Here is an 18,324-nt window from a genome sequence, read left to right as displayed (position 1 = left end):
GGACATGAATGGCTCACTGCTTTTCATACTCAATACGGATTATATGAGTATACAGTGATGCCATTTGGCCTATGTAATGCCCCCGCCACATTTCAATATCTCATTAATGATATTTTTAAAGATCTTTTGGATGTATTTTTAGTGATATATCTAGATGATATATTGATTTATTCAAAAACTTTGTCTGAACACATCAAACATGTCCGAACCGTACTTGTAAGACTTAGAGAAAATTCTTTATATGCAAAACCAGAAAAGTGTATTTTTAACTCTAAATAAATTACCTTTCTAGGTTATGTAATTACTCCTAATGGTATTAACATGGAGGCCACTAAGATACAAGCTATACAGGATTGGCCAACATCCAATACTAAAATACAAGTTCAAAGATTTTTAGGATTTGCTAACTTTTACAGGAAATTCATAAAAAATTTTGCTCAAGAAACCAAATCCCTCACAAATCTGACTAAATCTACAGTTAAATTTCATTTACAAGTGAAATTCAAACAGTGTTTGATTTTCTAAAATTTTAATTCACTACAGCACCTATTTTACATTTCCCAAACCCACAATTACAATATGTCTTAGAAGTCGATGGTTCTGATTTTGCAATTGGAGCAGTCCTATCGCAAAGAGAATCATTAAAACACCCATTACATCCAGTGGCATTTTATTCACGAATGATGTCAACTGCTGAACAAAACTATGCCATTGGTGAGAAAGAGCTCTTAGCCATTAAGAGTTCTTTAGAACATTGGAGGTACATCCTCGAGAGAACTTCTATTCCAATACTGATATTTACCGATCATAGAAACTTACAATATTTTAAACAAATCATACTTTAACCTCTAGACAGGTACGTTGGAACCTATATTTTTCAAGGTTCAACTACCTTATTACTTACCGTACTGCGAACAAAAATGGAAAGGCTGACGCTCTTTCTAGAATGCATGATAAGCCTCAATTTCCAAAACATGTAACCCCTGTAATTCCTCCAGAACATTTTATTGGTCTCACAATCGAAAAACAAAATCAATTCTTACATTGTCAGCAAAATGATGACACAAAACCTCTCCAAAGTCTTCAACTAAAGGAAAATGGTTTATATTATCATTGTTACGGTTGCCTCCAGGCTGGCTGGAAGTTGGACCGTAGAAAAGGATGCTCCTAGCGCTCACCAAAGGAGCAGCAGCACCGTGGGCACTATAACTGCTGCGTAGTCACCATCAGTAACGCAGACTCTATGAACCACCGCTGCTGGGCTGGTATCTCGCCGTCTGCTCTGCGCCCTGGACCTACGACCAGGCTCCAGTAGGTGAACCTCTTCCTTCTGTAGCAATCCCTGTAGCTAAGGGAGTATGAAAAACATAGCAATCCCTATAGTGATATTAGCTGAAGCTGTCCCCTACAAACATGAGTCAAAGCTGCAAGTTAGAGGGACAGAAAATAGGTCTGATGTGCTGGAGCACACAGCCTCCTTTTTATTGAGGTTACATGCAAACAGGACACTCTCAGGGGGAGGCATAAAATCCCCCATCACACATTTGATATTAGATAGAGACACTCCCTTTGACAGGCCACAACATTACTTCAGCAGATAACATTTTACACACAATAAAACAATGCAGTCCACCTTATCAATACTAGAAGTCTGATTAGACAATGGGAAAGTTGATCACTAAACCTAATTAGAGCTAATCCCAGCAGATTTGTATTTAGAATAGGTTTCTTGAAGCTGAACAAAATTTAACTCTTAATGGCACACAATGAAACTGAACCAAGTGGGAGAAAGCCAGGGACAAGTCATTTCACAGGTCTGGGGACATAGTCTTAAAGGGGGCATTGTTCACCAAAGTCACAATATGTCCCCAGACAGTTCCCAAAGGGCCACACACACCCAACAAAAGTTAATAGGTTTTCAGGGGCACAATCTTCCAGGGGCCATAGTCATGTGGAAGGAGGCTGGGAAATAGGCTTCTCCAAAATCCAGGGAAGCAGGGCAATTTTTCATTTAAAGGGCCAGTTACAAACAGCAGTTTGTAACATATCTCCCCTTTTGGAGGGAGACTAACCAGGCACCTGACCTTCTGCCGGTCAGTGCCCAAGTTAGTCTCACAACCCACCCACAAATAATCGCTAGCAGCAAAGTAGCCCCCCCACAATACGTAGTACTGGCCTGTAAGTTCCAGGTTGCAGGATGAAAGTGCAGCATCCTCGGCCTTCCTGGCGCAGCTGGGCAAATAGCTGATGGTACTTGGGGGGCAGAGGCCAGCGGCACTCTGCCCTGGTGCCAGCGCTTCTGCTGGGGTGAGGGGTTTGCAGGCCAGTCCTGTAACAAGGGGGTCTGTAGGGCAGAGGCCAGCAGCGCTCTGTCCTGATGCCAGCTCTTCTGCTGGGGGAATTGGGGCATAGTCCTGCCCGGTGGCAAAGGGAACGTGGGGGTCAGTGTGGGTTAACATCTTCACTGTTAACCCTGGGCCCAAGTTAGGAGTTAGCTGGGGAGGGGGAGATTGGCTTACCTCCTCCTCCTGATACTCCGGCGGCCGTTGGGAAGGGAGGTCGATGCTCTCCTCTTCCTGTGGAACATGCTGCGGCTGGGGAGAGAGACCGGTTGTCTCCTCTCCCTGGAAGGCACACTCCGGCTGGGGAGGGAGGTCGATGCTCTCCCCTCCCTGTAGCTGGGTCTGTCGCTGGGGATCTGGGCTGCCTGCCCAGCATCCCTGTAGGGCCGGTAGAGAGACTGCGGTCCCATCTCCACCTGCCTGCTGGGGGTCCTCCCAGAACCAGTCTATGAGGCCTGCTGCCTCTGGTATCTCTGGTTGGGGTTGGGGAAGGAGACCGGTTGTCTCTTCCCTCTGCACAGTATACTGCCGCTGGGGAGGGAGGTCGCTGCTCTCCTCTCCCTGTGGAACATGCTGCGGCTGGGGAGAGAGACCAGGTGTCCATACCCTCAAACTCCACAGTTGGCGCTCAAAGGCTCGTGCCGCTTTGTTCTCCGTATCCAATTCCCGGATGATGCGACTGACTACCTCCTGCGCAGGGTCTGGACCATATCGGACTAGCCGCCTCTTTACCTCTGGAACGAAATCCGCGCCCTCATAGCGACGGATCCGGTTGAGGTGCTCTTCACATGGTTCTGACCAGTATCTTGTCAGCTCCATGCTGCTGTAGGTAGGGACGCTGCGCAGTGGCTAGCGTTGCCCTCAATAAATTTCCTACGATACCAGTGCTGTTGTGGTGCTGCTCCTTGCGCTAGGACGCCAATCCCACCGCTGCCGCCAAATGTTACGGTTGCCTCCAGGCTGGCTGGAAGTTGGACCGTAGAAAAGGATGCTCCTAGCGCTCACCAAAGGAGCAGCAGCACCGTGGGCACTATAACTGCTGCATAGTCACCATCAGTAACGCAGACTCTATGAACCACCGCTGCTGGGCTGGTATCTCGCCGTCTGCTCTGTGCCCTGGACCTACGACCAGGCTCCAGTAGGTGAACCTCTTCCTTCTGTAGCAATCCCTGTAGCTAAGGGAGTATGAAAAACATAGCAATCCCTATAGTGATATTAGCTGAAGCTGTCCCCTACAAACATGAGTCAAAGCTGCAAGTTAGAGGGACAGAAAATAGGTCTGATGTGCTGGAGCACACAGCCTCCTTTTTATTGAGGTTACATGCAAACAGGACACTCTCAGGGGGAGGCATAAAATCCCCCATCACACATTTGATATTAGATAGAGACACTCCCTTTGACAGGCCACAACATTACTTCAGCAGATAACATTTTACACACAATAAAACAATGCAGTCCACCTTATCAATACTAGAAGTCTGATTAGACAATGGGAAAGTTGATCACTAAACCTAATTAGAGCTAATCCCAGCAGACTTGTATTTAGAATAGGTTTCTTGAAGCTGAACAAAATTTAACTCTTAATGGCACACAATGAAACTGAACCAAGTGGGAGAAAGCCAGGGACAAGTCATTTCACAGGTCTGGGGACATAGTCTTAAAGGGGGCATTGTTCACCAAAGTCACAATATGTCCCCAGACAGTTCCCAAAGGGCCACACACACCCAACAAAAGTTAATAGGTTTTCAGGGGCACAATCTTCCAGGGGCCATAGTCATGTGGAAGGAGGCTGGGAAATAGGCTTCTCCAAAATCCAGGGAAGCAGGGCAATTTTTCATTTAAAGGGCCAGTTACAAACAGCAGTTTGTAACAATCATCTTAACCAAATATACATACCGCCTAATTTAAGGACTATGGTTTTGCAAACCATGCATGATAACTCCCTTGCAGGACATCCAGGAATTCATAAGTCAATGGATCTCATCTCTAGAAATTTCTGGTGGCCAACTGTACTTAAAGATGTCACTAACTGCATTCACTCATGTAAAATTTGTACGATCTCAAAGAAAGATAGGAAAAGTCCCTATGGTTATCTAATCTCATTACCCACACCCGAAAAACCTTGGACTGACATAACGTTGGATTTTATAGTAGAACTTCCAGAAATCCAGTACTAACAACACCATAATAGTGGTGGTAGACCTTTTCAGTAAAATGGTTCATTTTATTACCATATCGTAAATTGCCTACAGCCTCTGAAACTGTTCAAATGTTGTTTTCACACGTCTTCAAACTCCATGGAATTCCAAAATCCATAACAGATTGGGGTACCCAATTTACCAGTAAGTTTTGGGTAGAACTCTGCAAGACCCTTGTTATAAAATGTAGATTAAGCACATCATTTCATCCACAAACAAATGGACAAACCGAGAGGACCAATCAGTGGTTAGAACAGTTTTTGAGATGTTTGTGCAACTCCAGACAAGATAATTGGACCACTCTTCTCCCTTATGCTGATGTCGCTCACAACAATACAATACACAGTTCCACAAAATTTTCTCCCTTCTATATTAACTATGGGTTTCATCCTACTTTTCATATGGATACGTATATTGATAGTGTTTGTCCTATGGTTAATGATTTAGTAAACTCTATCTCAGAAACTTTTTCACTTGTCTGTGAAAATATCAAATCAGCAAAAGAACATCAAAAATATTATTATGACAAAAATAGATCCCCTGCTCCTAAATACAATATTGGAAATAATGTTTGGTTATCAATACGTTGTAGGTATAAATTTGCATAGAACTGATATAGAATGTATATACAATATGTGTGTCTGTATATATGTGTAACAAAAGTCTGCATTTTATGGAAGGATGTGATTATTGACACAGGTAGATAAAACTAACAACAAAGAGACAAGGTCTTTACATATGCAAAGTACTTCACCCTTTACAAGAAAGATCTCAGGATATAAACAGGACAGCTGAGAGGGATGGGGGCAGTTGGGATGGAAGGTTGGTAGGTATACACACACAGACACTCTACTACACACACATGCATTCACATACACAAACACACACATGCAACCGCACAGTCATTCTAGATAGGAAGAAAGGGTTTTGGTAAGCACACACACAGAGAGACACACACCCTGTAATAACTGTGAGATAGGATACATTGTATGTTTGGGGGTATGACTGACAACCTTTTTATGTAACTGTCTCTGTAACCTTTCTGTAATATGGGCAAATTCTAATTAAAGCTCTCTCTCTGGTAAAGAACTGAGTGTCTGAAAATCATTTAGCCTGGAATTACTATGAGTACAGTATAGTGGCTATATTTCTGTAGAACTACACATACAATATTTACCTGGGATTGTTGGTAAAAGTGAATAGTGTAGTGAGGTGACACTAGGGGTTACTACATTTATTACACAGCGCAGAGGATATTATCCAGAACATATCCAAAGTGGATTTCTTCAATGTGATCCTGGTGGATGCAAGGGATAATTGTGCAACATACGTAATCTCAAACTCCCCTATCCCTCTAAGAAGTTGGCATCACAATTTATCGGGCATTTTCCTATTGTGTCTATAGTCAACCGAAACGCAGTTACTTTGTCTTTGCCACCTTCTTTGAAGATTCATTCTACTTTTCACGTATCATTAAAAACGTATCGTGAAGTCAGAGATTTGAACGTTGATTCTCCAATAGTGCCTAACCTTCCTCATACCGACCAAGAATATGAGGTTCAGTCCATACTGGACTCTAGGAATTTAAACGGTGAGCTTCAGTATCTTGTTCTTTGGAAGGGATTCACATCTGATGATGATTCTTGGGAGCCTGCCACTAATCTTTCCGCACCAAAACTTTTGTCTCGCTTTCATCGTAGGTTTCCTTTGAAACCCAGATCATGATCCTCTGAGATAATCCTTGACGGGGGAGTTCTGTCATGATTTCACTTTATTCCACCATTAAAGCATGTTATACCTTTAAGACAAGGGTAATCTACACTGCATATGCTATACCTTTAAGGCAAGATTTAACATTAATTAGGCACCTGTATAAATTACCAGCACTTCCTTCCATCATTGCTTGGTAATTCTAATTACTCAGAGGAGTTTCAAGTCTTACTGAAGATTCTAAATTGTACTAACCTTGTGCTGATTCTGATCATTTTCACAGGAATTGTTCATGTTATAAAGCTACAACTTTTTCTTCCTCATTGTGTGTAAAGCCTGCTCCGTTTTAAGCTCCTCCCACTGCTGTGACATCACACCAGCATGGCTGCAAACAGAGTTTGATTTCCAACAGAGCTCTACAGTTTCACTCAGACTTCTTGGATTGTTGCAGAAGAGAATTACAAGGATTGCATCATTGCTTGCAAGTACTTTCTGTGCTCAAAACGTACAAGGTACTGTTTTTCTCAAGTTACTTATTCTGTTCATTAAGGATATAAACAATAAGGTTGTCTGCTCTAATTCAATGAAAACTAGTTTCCTAACATTTTGTGCTGAATATCCTCACTGCAAATAAGGTTATAGTTTGTCCTAACAAATCTATATGTAATTACCATTACAAATATTAATGGTTAATTTACTGTCTTTTTTAAGAACATATGCATACTTATTTGTTGGCAAATTGTTACCCTTGCTTTGCACAACAAATAAGAATTGCTACATTCTAAACCTAAGAATAAATTTAAGCTACCTTGTGCTCATTGTGAAATAATTACATGTCTACAGCTGCCTTCCATTGAACTCTTATTTCCAATTGCAAGGTTTCAACTACATTACCAAATGTATTTAAACTTAATATTTACTTCTGCAGTTGTGGTTCATATTGTAATTTAAAACCTACAACATTCTATTGTAGGATTCAAGCCTCTCACAGAAGTCCACTAGATCCGCTGCCTCTTAAGTAAGTAAAGGACCACTTTTCAGCAGTTCTAGGTAATCCACCTCAAGGTACCATTCCTGATAGATAAACCATGTCAGGTCAGGTTCTAAGGCAAGTGCTTTCGATGGCTGTAACAGTTCTTGCCTCTTGCTTTGAATGTCCTAGAATTGATATCCCTTGAGACTGCCAAAGTCAACTTTCTCCTCAAATGCTTCCCATAATAAGCTGGGGCCACCAAAGTCATCACCTTCCGGGGAATAGTGCGTTTCTGCCCTCTAATGCCACCTGTCTGCAAACCAATATAACGGTCTGTACCGATCCTCAAGCTCAACCTCTCTTTGCACCAGACACTTCAGTTCGGCTATCCCCTCACCTGTGGGTTGTCCTTTCAGTAAGCAGAGCCACAAGTTTATCTGGTCCCCGAAGCTCTGTTCTGGGGAGGGCAGGGCTTTGCCTTTGCAGCCATAACAATTCTCCAGTGCATCTTCCCACATCTCTAGCCGAATCAGGGCTCTCCATTCCAGGCACATCTCCTCTGGAACTGGCCCTCCTAAAACAGCAAGGGCGACTTTGACTTGCCGCTCGAAGTCCCATATCGGAACTTCCCATTTAGAGGTATCTGATCCCAGCATCTCAGCTGTCCGAATATTCTGATACCTGGTGATCTGCTTCAGCACCTATTCGTTACGCGGACTGCTGCTGGGTTGGCTCCGTAGATTGACAACCTTCTCCACACTCTGCTGTGGAATTTTTCCTTTGCATCATCTATTATCGTTTGGCTGCGATCTTTCACTGGCTGCCATTGGCGCATCTTTGTAGTGCTGCTAAGGGACTGAAAGCTAGGCAGCACATCCCTCCAACCCAGCTTGTCCTGTGCAGAAACAGGTTCGTCAAGATGGGTCAGCACTTGCTGCATTCGCCATAGTTGCCCCGCTTCCATAGCTGCGGGTGACAGTGCCTCTCCTTCTCTGTCAGCAGGACAAGAAATCAATCCCAGCGCTTGCCACCAAATATGACCGACCGCATGGTACCCCGAATAAGTACCTCAGTCAGAACACTTCCCTTGTCCTGGACATCCCTTTATCCAGAGAAATAGCTCCTGGTATCTCCCTTTGACCGCAGTCTAAAGTTATATAGGTGAACAGAACTGAGGCAACACTCAGGGGTCTGAACACAAAAATTAACACTTTATTTAAAAGCAGCACACAGATTTATACACCCTGGCATTCCAGAGTCACAGAGCTTCAGGTTACAGAGGGCATTGGTTAAACAGTAAAGCAAACATATGAACAATACATCAAACCTCTAACAATTGTCTATTCACAGGTAAAACAGATTAACATATTAAGTTAATTAACTGGGGAAGAAAGTTTACTCAGACAATCTGATGTTGGGCAGTCCAGTTAACATAATCACACAGGAACACAATCAGTTTACCCAGACAGACTCCTGAGACACAATCAGATTAGAAATTAAAATACATTTTATTACAGAATATAAGAACAGCTCTTATTAACCTTTATGCCCACTTGGCTTATAGAGTCACAATTGCTCCCACAAGGGGCACTCACACCCTGTACCCATCCTGTATTTAAGGATACAGGGTGGCATGGACATAAGACAGAGTTATGAAAGTACATGGGGTGTCCAGCATATACAATTCCACATTTCCATGCAGTCTGGGTATCCTTAAGCCCATGTACCTCCAGCCCAAAGAATGTTCCATAACAGGCCCTCAGATCTTGGTGACTCACGTCACATGTCATATTTAGTATTGATGTGTGCATTTACAATAGTATCAAATGGTCCCATACATATTAAACATATAATTTATTAATGCTGGAAATTATAGGTGTGTTTAATGAACACTTTGAGGTGTATATATTAAGCTGTAGCAGTGTTTAATAATGAAACTGTTTTTAATGCTTATGTTGCCCTCCGGTGGTTCAGAAATGGTATTACAACCAAAAGGGGTTGGCTGTTAAAAGACATACATTTCTCCGGGCCAATGAGAGGTTCAGCTCCAATTAGGGCATTAACTTAACTTCACCAAGGATTAGAAATCGAGGTAGGCTTTAATCACTTGATAAAAAAAGTCTGATGCAAAGGAGTAAAAAGGTTCATGCTGCTGAATTTCAAGCTCTGACTTAACCTGCTGCCTTGGATTACAGAAAGCAAAATTGAGCCTAACATTTTATTCCCAGAATTGCACACTCTTTATATGACAGTGAAAATAATTTATTGGAAAAAGCTGAACTCTCATCTGGTTATTTTGTAAAGTATAAGCGATTGTTAAGTAAATTTAATATTTAAATTAAAGTATTCTAAAGCTATAGCTAAATTGTAGCTGATATTTGAAGGGGTATTATATAGTCACGTCGCTAGCATTAAATAGACCAGTATATTTCATGTATTAAGCATACTAGTGCTAAGACAATTACTATTGAGAAGAGAGTCAGGCATTAATATTTATTAAAGGGACAGTCTACCATAGAATTGTTATTGTTTTAAAAGATAGATAATCCCTTAACGGTGAAACTTTCTATATCTTACCTGCTATGTGATACAATACACTTAACCCAATAACCCCAATAACACACGGACACAAGTTATGGGAGGAAAAAACCCTTCCCCGTCCGGGGATAAGGGTTGCATTTATTAGAGAATAACTTAATACTTAAACTTAAATAACTTAATAACAATAACCGGCAAGAAACATCCCTGTCCTAAAACTCCTAAGAAAGGGGCGAGACCGCCCTAAAGGAATGGGGGGTGCCCCCCATTTCGACAGCCTTGAGGGCTTTTTTAAGAGGGATCGTGCAGGGAGCCACCGAGCGTCGACCCTTGCGGCTGTCGTTGAATGTGCTCGCCTGTCCCCCTCCTCTTTTCACCCGCCAGGCTGTCCCAACTGGATATTTGTCACACCCCTGCTGCCGCCACCCAAAAGAGGACACGGAACTCTTGTCGCCACTAAAAACAAAGGGAAGACAGGGAACGCCTAATATTGTTCAAAAACAGATCGGTACCCGTGTCTGAATGATCTACCTCATCCCTGCAGAAGAGACCAGGGGAATCAATCCTGATGTTATGGGTGATGACCTTACCCCCTGCTGCTAACACTGCCTTACCTACATCCCTATTCAGCTTTCTCTTCACCCTAAAACCTGCCTTATGAGAACTCATATGCCTCCAAACATTTCTGGAAATAATTTGCGACCAAACAATTTTGACCCCAGGAAACTGAGTCGCCAACCACCTAATGTCCGCTAGCATGACACTAGCCAGATCCCCCATGGGCATAGTCCCAACATCATTTCCCCCCAAGTGCAATACAATCACGTGGGGGCACCCCCACGCCTTCTGGCCTCGGCCACTTGAGTCTGCAAATCCGACCACATCATTCCTCGCTTTCCCAGCCAACGAATGCCCATCCTTCGTGACAGCAACCCCAACTGCAAGCCTCCTGCACTTGCTGCTGCACGCAAAGCTGCCCAATGGACATACGAATGTCCCAATAGCCATACTCTTTTGCACGGCAGCCCTCACATGCAATAACAAAGAAATAAAACAAACCTGGCTTCCCACACCTAAACAACAGCAAAAACAAATCAGAGCTACCTGAAAAATTGCTAAACAACGTCTTGCTTCCGTGGTCATACATATTTCTTAAATTTATCTGAAGCCCACCGACCTAAGACCTTAATTTCACCCTCAGAAGACCCAGCCAAGGCCGCGTCCGTAGCGGCACCAATCCTTACTGAATGTGGGGCCACCACAGATGGATTCCAACCTAAGCTCAAAACCACTTTCTTCATGACTACCCAAAACTGAAACTGAGATAAGAATGAACCATTTTTGTGAACGAGGAACGCCCCCTCAACACCTGGCCTAATTTCCAAGTACCTTCTGCACAACCTAACTGGGCAGATTGATGGCTCCACCTGCGAAAGCAAATTGAGCCATCTACCCTTACCCATCTGATCCGTCTTGGAACGTGCCACTAAAACTAAAATAGCTTCCCCTTCAATCCTCACATGATCCCTAAGCAGCGCTGACCCTGCCGAAACCTTAGATGGAGCTACCAACTCACTAATACGCAGCGCAGCAAAGTATGCTAGGGAGAATGCTGCTGCAAAGAGGACGACTTCGTACTCAGAGCTGCAGACTGTCGGGAGGACCTGCATCATGTTACTTAGTCTCTCCCTAGTGATTGGTTCCCTAAAGTCCCTATTTACCCCTTTCAATCTATGCGCTCCCTTAATAGCTGCCCTAGCTAAAAATGATTTGGGTACGTCTGGGACTCCATACAATTTGTAGAAGAAAAAAAATGCCTGCCGCCCTGCTGCCAATGGCGCCCGGAGCCAGGCCCTTCTTGTGCAAGCATGCAACCCACTGCAAAAAACTGTGTGTGTCCTGCATTCTCCAGTATAACCCCTGTCTGGACAAAAAATCCTCCCATTCGCCCCAATACCTTTGGTATGATTGCCAGGTTTTTGTTGCCAGCGACCCTTGTAGTAACTTTAGCACAGTTCCCCAGAACTCACCACCTGCCAGAGATAAGCAGGACAGACATCACCCTGAGCTACAGCAGCGGGCGCGTTGCGTGTTCCGGCACATGCCTGGCCGTGAATGAAATGTTATGCCGCAAACAGTGCAAGACTAATTGGCGCAAGACGTTAACTACCGGGGGGAAGAAGCAGACAGCCTATTGATGGCGTGAACTACGCTCAGATTGTCGCACCAAAAATTGATGGCCCGGTTCTGTAATCGCCCGTACCATAACTCTACAGCCACTAAAATGAGGAAGTAATTTCAAGTTTTTTAACCACCCTGTGCCGTTCCATTCGGCCGGCCAGGTGGTTGCACACCAAGATCCCTCAAAATAAGTCCCCAACCCATGACTCCCTGCAGCATCGGTGTACAAGTGCAGTTGCTGGCTGCTGACCGGTGTGGGCAACCAGATCCTCGCGCCATTGAATTCCCGCAAAAACAAAAACCAAACTGCAAGATCTTTCTGGATATCTAAAGAAATTCTCACCGGGGCCCTAGGTAGCCTAAGCCCCCTAGTTGCAGCTTCCATCCTGCGGTTAAATATCCTACCCATCGGGATAACCCTGGACGTGAACTTCAATAGGCCTAGCAAAGACTGAAATTCCTGACGCATGGACCTCCCAGCCTCCCTGGTGGCCTGGATAGCTGACAATGCAGAGTCAACTTTTGCTCTTGGCAACCTGCATTCTCCATCCACGGTGTCAATTTCTATGCTTAAGAATACAAGGCGTGTGCACAGGCCTTCTGTCTTCTCGGCTGCAAGCGGAACGCCTAAACGCGAGGACAATTGCTTCATGCTAGCCAGAAGCCTAGCGCAATCCCCAGATCCCGCCCTTCCTAAGAAAAGGAAATCATCCAAATAATGGGCTACCTGCCCCAGCCCGGACTCGTGAACCACTGCCCAATGCAAAAATGAACTAAACAGTTCAAAATATGCGCACAATATGGCGCAACCCATTGGCAAGCAGCGATCCACGTAGTACCGATTCTGAAACATGCATCCCATCAGGTAGAAGCTCTCCGGATGAATAGTAAGGAGGCGAAAGGCAGATTCTATGTCCACCTTTGCCATCTCTGCCTCTGGACCAAGCCCTTGAATGACCGCCAGGGCAGACTTGAAGGACTGATATAATACTGAAGTGTCTCCTTCGTCGAGAGTGTCATTCACAGACGCCCCCTCTGGGTGAGACAAATTCTGAATTAGCCTAAACTTCCCTGGCTCCTTCTTTGGCACTATACCGAGTGAGGAGATAACTAGGTTCTCTAAAGGGACGCACGAATAAGGACCCGCCATACGCCCCAAATCTACTTCTTTTGCTAATTTTTCTGCAACGGCCTGGGGGTGTTGAACAACTGATTTAAGATTACGAACCACAGGAGAGGGGAAAACGGGACGCCTAACTGGAATGCGAAAACCATATGATAAACCTGATCTGAGGAAGCCTGCCGCCTGGTAGGGGAAATCCCTAAGCAGGCTACAAATTTCCCCTAACTTCAGGGGTGTATGGGCCCTTTCCCGCAGGAGCCGGCCTAAATGGAGCCTGTGACAGACCCCTCTGTCAACCTCCCTACGGATTATGGATTCAGGCATTATGTTAAGTCACCCTGTGCCCATTATAGGTACAGGGTGCAAATTCAACAGTAGTGGAGGGGTTAACTTCAGTTTTGAGTAACTGTATTGTCTAAGACAGTTGTTGTTAGCAGTTGTTGTTGTTGCACCAGTTTTAAGCAGTGGCTAGAAGCAAAATAAATGGCTGATTTAGACTTAAACTTGGACTGAATTAATTAGACAACATTTTTAAGATGAGGATGTCTCTGCCTAACTAAAAGATATTGCGGATCCTACTGCCTCTCCGCTACAATTGGTGGCAAGTGACGGGTTAGTCCTCATAGTCCAGAAGAGCAACTACACATCCGGACCTAATGGGAATACAGTATGAAAGGCTGAAAAGAGCCACCCTTAAAGACCTGCTAGAACAACTGTACAGTGAGTTGTTATACTGTTAAGTCTGGGAAAAGTAAAGTAGAAGGGAAAGTGTTGCTTCAAGGAATAATTGTGAGTTACTGCACACACAGCAATAATCAGACTGAGCAGACAGAGAACACAGTTTGCTTGTTACGGGACTTAAAAAAGCGACTTCTTGAAGAGGGAGATTATTACAATACTGACCGAGATGGACGGAGTACAAGGGCCCGAAAGAACCAATGAGCCCAGCATATCAGACAGAACTCCGAAGAAGCAAGCTTTGACCGGGCGGTTAAAATAAGACTGGCACATTATGGCCCCAACCCGACTGCCGAAATTATCGACCGGGTCATAGCAGCTGTTGATGCCAACCTACTTCGCCAAAGCAGCGCTGCAGCAGCCCAAGTCACAGTAACCCCAGTGGAAAAGAGAAAGGTACATTTTGCAGCTTTTAAAAACTTCATTGAAACAGAAGGAGAGATTGATGGGTACCTTGCGGATTTTGAGAGACAATGTGCACTACACAAGGTACCTGCAGAGGACTGGGTCACGATATTATCCGGAAAATTATCCAGCCGGGCCAGTGAGGCTTTTCGGGCCATTCCAGATGAGGAAGTCAGGGATTATAATGTTGTAAAAGAGGCTCTGCTCTCCAGGTATGCGGTTACACCGGAGGCATACAGGGGGCAGTTCAGAGACACTGATAAACTAGCTGGAGATTCCTACATTGAGTGGGCATGTAAGGTGCACCGCACAGCAGCTCACTGGATGGCGGGGTGCCAAGCCGTATCTGTGGAAGAGGTGCTGCAGCTATTCCTGTTTGAACATTGCTTTGACAAGTTATCCGCAGGAGTTAGAGAGTGGGTTCGGGACCGTAACCCTCCACCCTGCATGAAGCTGCTCGCCTGGCAGATGAGTATACGGATGCCCGCAAACTGGACACTGCTACCACTAAGATCCCTGCCAGAGTGGAGTACAGACCCACAGTCACCCCAGCAGCTACCAGTTACCAACCCCCGGCGCACCGCTCTACCATACCGCCTTCAGCCACAAACTATCCTCAGACAGCCCGGTTCAACTCACGGGATTACTCACAGCCTATTCGGTGCTTTGGATGTAAGCAACTAGGGCACAAAAGACCAGAGTGTCCCCTAAACACAGCGAACCAAGCACAATCCTGGAGAAGACCCGCCGGCGGAAACCCACGTAACCCTCAGCCTGCTGCCCACTGCGTAGAGGAGGAAGAATGCTGGGGCATCCTACATGAAGCAGACCCCGTGCAAGTTGCCCACCGGGATAACCGGCAACAGCACCGGCAACTGGTTAAAGTGAATGGGAAGGAGGTCAGTGGTCTACGGGATACTGGTGCTACCATGACCTTGCTCCAAAAGAACTTGGTGTCTGAGAACCAGCACACCGGAGACACTGTGGCTGTGAGGGTAGCAGGGGGTGCTGTGTTCTGTCTACCTGTTGCCCGGGTACATTTGGATTGGGGAGTGGGCGCTAGACATGTGAATGTGGGGGTCATGAAGGGTTTACCAGCTGATGTTCTCCTTGGAAATGACTTGGCCCCCCTTGTTTCTGCCTACGCTCCCATGGGTCCCGCCGATGTTAACCCTGCACTATCAGATAATTCTAGACCCGAGAACAAATCCATCTCCTTCATCATAAAGTTATGAATAGCATTAGATTCTAACCTGCGCCTGAATTCCGCGTCATATTGATGCCATGCCGTCCCCTTTCCTCTGGTATGAATTTCATCTATGACTTCCATATATTTGAGGATATTGAGGTTATGCTGAGGATTAGCCTCCAAGTAACAGGAAGCCAACACGCGGAAGCAACGCATCCACTCCTCATAAGTCTCAGGCCTCTTAACTTTTTTCATCTCCTGACCCCTCTTCTACCCTTTCCTTCAAATCCTGAGCTAACCTAGAAAGCTCAAATATCTTGACGTACCTCCCCTTTTTAATGCGCCTGGCTATACACAGTTTCAAATGGGAATGCAGCGAGTGCACTATACAAGGATAAGTATCTGATGTGCTCGCCACAAGCGACTTGGAGGAACTTGCTTGGCTACCTGACAAAGAACTAGTGCCTGTTATTCCCTGAGATCCTGCTGACGCACCTAAAGTAACTGTTCCCACAGCGCTAGCCCCTTTCGCATCTGCTATCTTTCTAATGTATCTAAATAGCTTGCGCTGGCCCTTATCCTTAAACCCTGAAGAACGGTCAGAATCCCCTGTGGAGTAACTATCCTCCCCCCTAAAGTGTGGTGCAATTAGGGGCTCACCAGTTCCCGCCCACGCCTCAGCTCCAGAAGATGCAGGAACAGCTATTAAAGGTGTAGGTCGGGGGATCTATCTCGCCGTTGGAGTCACAGTAGCCGCTGATGTCCCAGCCTGCATCTGCATCGGCGCAGCAGCTTCAGTGAGAGAAACTGCAGTAGCCGATGACGCCATTGAAACCTGTAAAAAAGAGGGTAAGTGGGGGTATCACTGGAGTCGACAATGAGGCCCTTTGCACCCTGCTCCTGTGTCTGTAGTCCACCCACAACCTGTAAACTGCATGCCCCCCTAGCTAGCAGCCTCTTTTAAGGCTTGATAAAATATTCATGTAACCCCCTGCATTTTTTATGCTTTTCCCAGTAGGGGTTAATTCACATACTTTATGTCCTTCTCTAACTGTCTCCCTCCTATTTCGTGCAGCCTTTTTAACCCCTTGTATCTTTTTTATGGGCTCCTTTCCCTTCCTACCGCCACACTGCCCTTTTTTGAAAGCTGTCTCACTCCCCAGGCGGTCATCGCCAGCTCCGGATACCCCACTTACCTTAGTGGGTATCCGTGTGGTCGATGGCCGCTTCCTGGCTTGTCTCCTCATTGCTTACGGTCTCTGTGCACTTAGATTTTCAGAGCCAGATGGCGCAGAGACACAGAGGGGGCGTGACGTCACGGGGGGCAGAGTTAGTGATGTCACGCGCACGCAAGGCCCAGGAGATGTCGAGGACGACCGCATGGCTCCTAAGCCATGAGGTGTAGTAGGCCTCTGATCCGCCTCGCCTCCACTGACCACCCTCTGTCCGGGAGTCAGAGGGGGAGAGGCGGATCCGTCAGACACAGCCGTGTCTTCCAAGAGGAGGGGGGACATGGGCTCAACAACTTGCCCGGATGTTAAAAAGCTCTGAAGGGAGGCAGGACCAGGGCCTCGGGGGGGGGGGAGACCAGGGGCAATGGGGGCAAATCCGGACATAAAAGGTGGAATTCCCGGAGGCAATGGGGGCCAAAGAGTAATGAGGGAAATGAACAGAAGGGGCAACAGAGGGGACAGAAAATAGAGCAGGGGTAGAAGAAGGGGAGGAAAAAAAATAACAGAACAGAAGTAGAAGGGAGAGATATAGAATAGGCAGGGAGAAAAGAAGGGGCAGCAGGAGCAGCTGCAGAAGAAGACAGGAGAGAATATGTAGCATGGGGAGAAGGCATAGAAGAGGGCACAGAAGGAGAGGGAGGGATAATATCACCCATTGTAGAGACTGATGCTTTCTTCCTCTTTTCAGGTGTCTCCTGTTCACCGACAAACCACCATGGAGCCCTGGAAGAGCAATCAGGCTTCACCATTGTTCCACCTGCAAGACAGGAAACAGGTTAGTGACCCTACTTCCTGCCTGCAGCCCCTAATATAGGCTCTGCAACATCTCCCTCTAGTTGTAATACCAGCTAAGACACCTAGGCAGTAATACACCTAGCAATCAAGTCAAAAGTTAACCCTTAAGTTGCTGCACGCTTAATCAGCTCTCCACTTTCCTTATAACCCATTCCCCAGTATTGCATAACCAACACAGTTATATTAATGTACTTTTTACCTCTGTGATTACCTTGTATCTAGGAACCTTCATCCAGCCCCCTGATCACATGACGGTGACTGTTTATTATCTATTGTCTTAAATTTAGCATTGTTTTGTGCTAAATCTTAAATAAGCCCCTGTGCCTGAACACAGTGTTATCTATATGGCCCACGTGTACTTTCTGTCTCTTTGTGTTGAAAAGAGATTTAAAAAGCCTGTGATAAGAGGCAGCCCTCAAAGGTTTAGAAATTAGCATATGAGACTACCTATGTTTAATTTAAACTAAGAATACCAACAAAAAAAAGCAATTTTTTTTATAAAAGTAAATTGGAAAGTTGATTAAAATTAAAAGTCCTATCTGAATAATGAAAGTTTAATTTATACTAGACTGTCCCTTTAAGTCATTGGAGCTACTGTGATATATTATAAAAATTGCATTTACTAGTGTATTTAAATTTCGGATGGTTTAATTGAAGTTATATATAACCATTTGTGGGCTAAACAGTTTAATTATAGGTTTCTGAAAGTTCTCTTAGATTTATTGAGATTTAGCAAGATTTTGTGAAGTATCTTGTTATATTTTTAACTAAGCATTGTTAAGTTAGTAGTCCATATTTTGGAATTGGAGTAAATATTGCTGGATAATTATATACTGTTCTGGTATTCTCATTTGTGATATTTTATTAAGAGATTTATTGTAAGTAAGGTTAATTTTTAGA

Source organism: Bombina bombina, chromosome 11, assembly GCF_027579735.1.
Source record: "Bombina bombina isolate aBomBom1 chromosome 11, aBomBom1.pri, whole genome shotgun sequence".
Lineage (NCBI taxonomy): Eukaryota > Metazoa > Chordata > Amphibia > Anura > Bombinatoridae > Bombina > Bombina bombina.
This window is presented reverse-complemented; position numbering follows the sequence as displayed.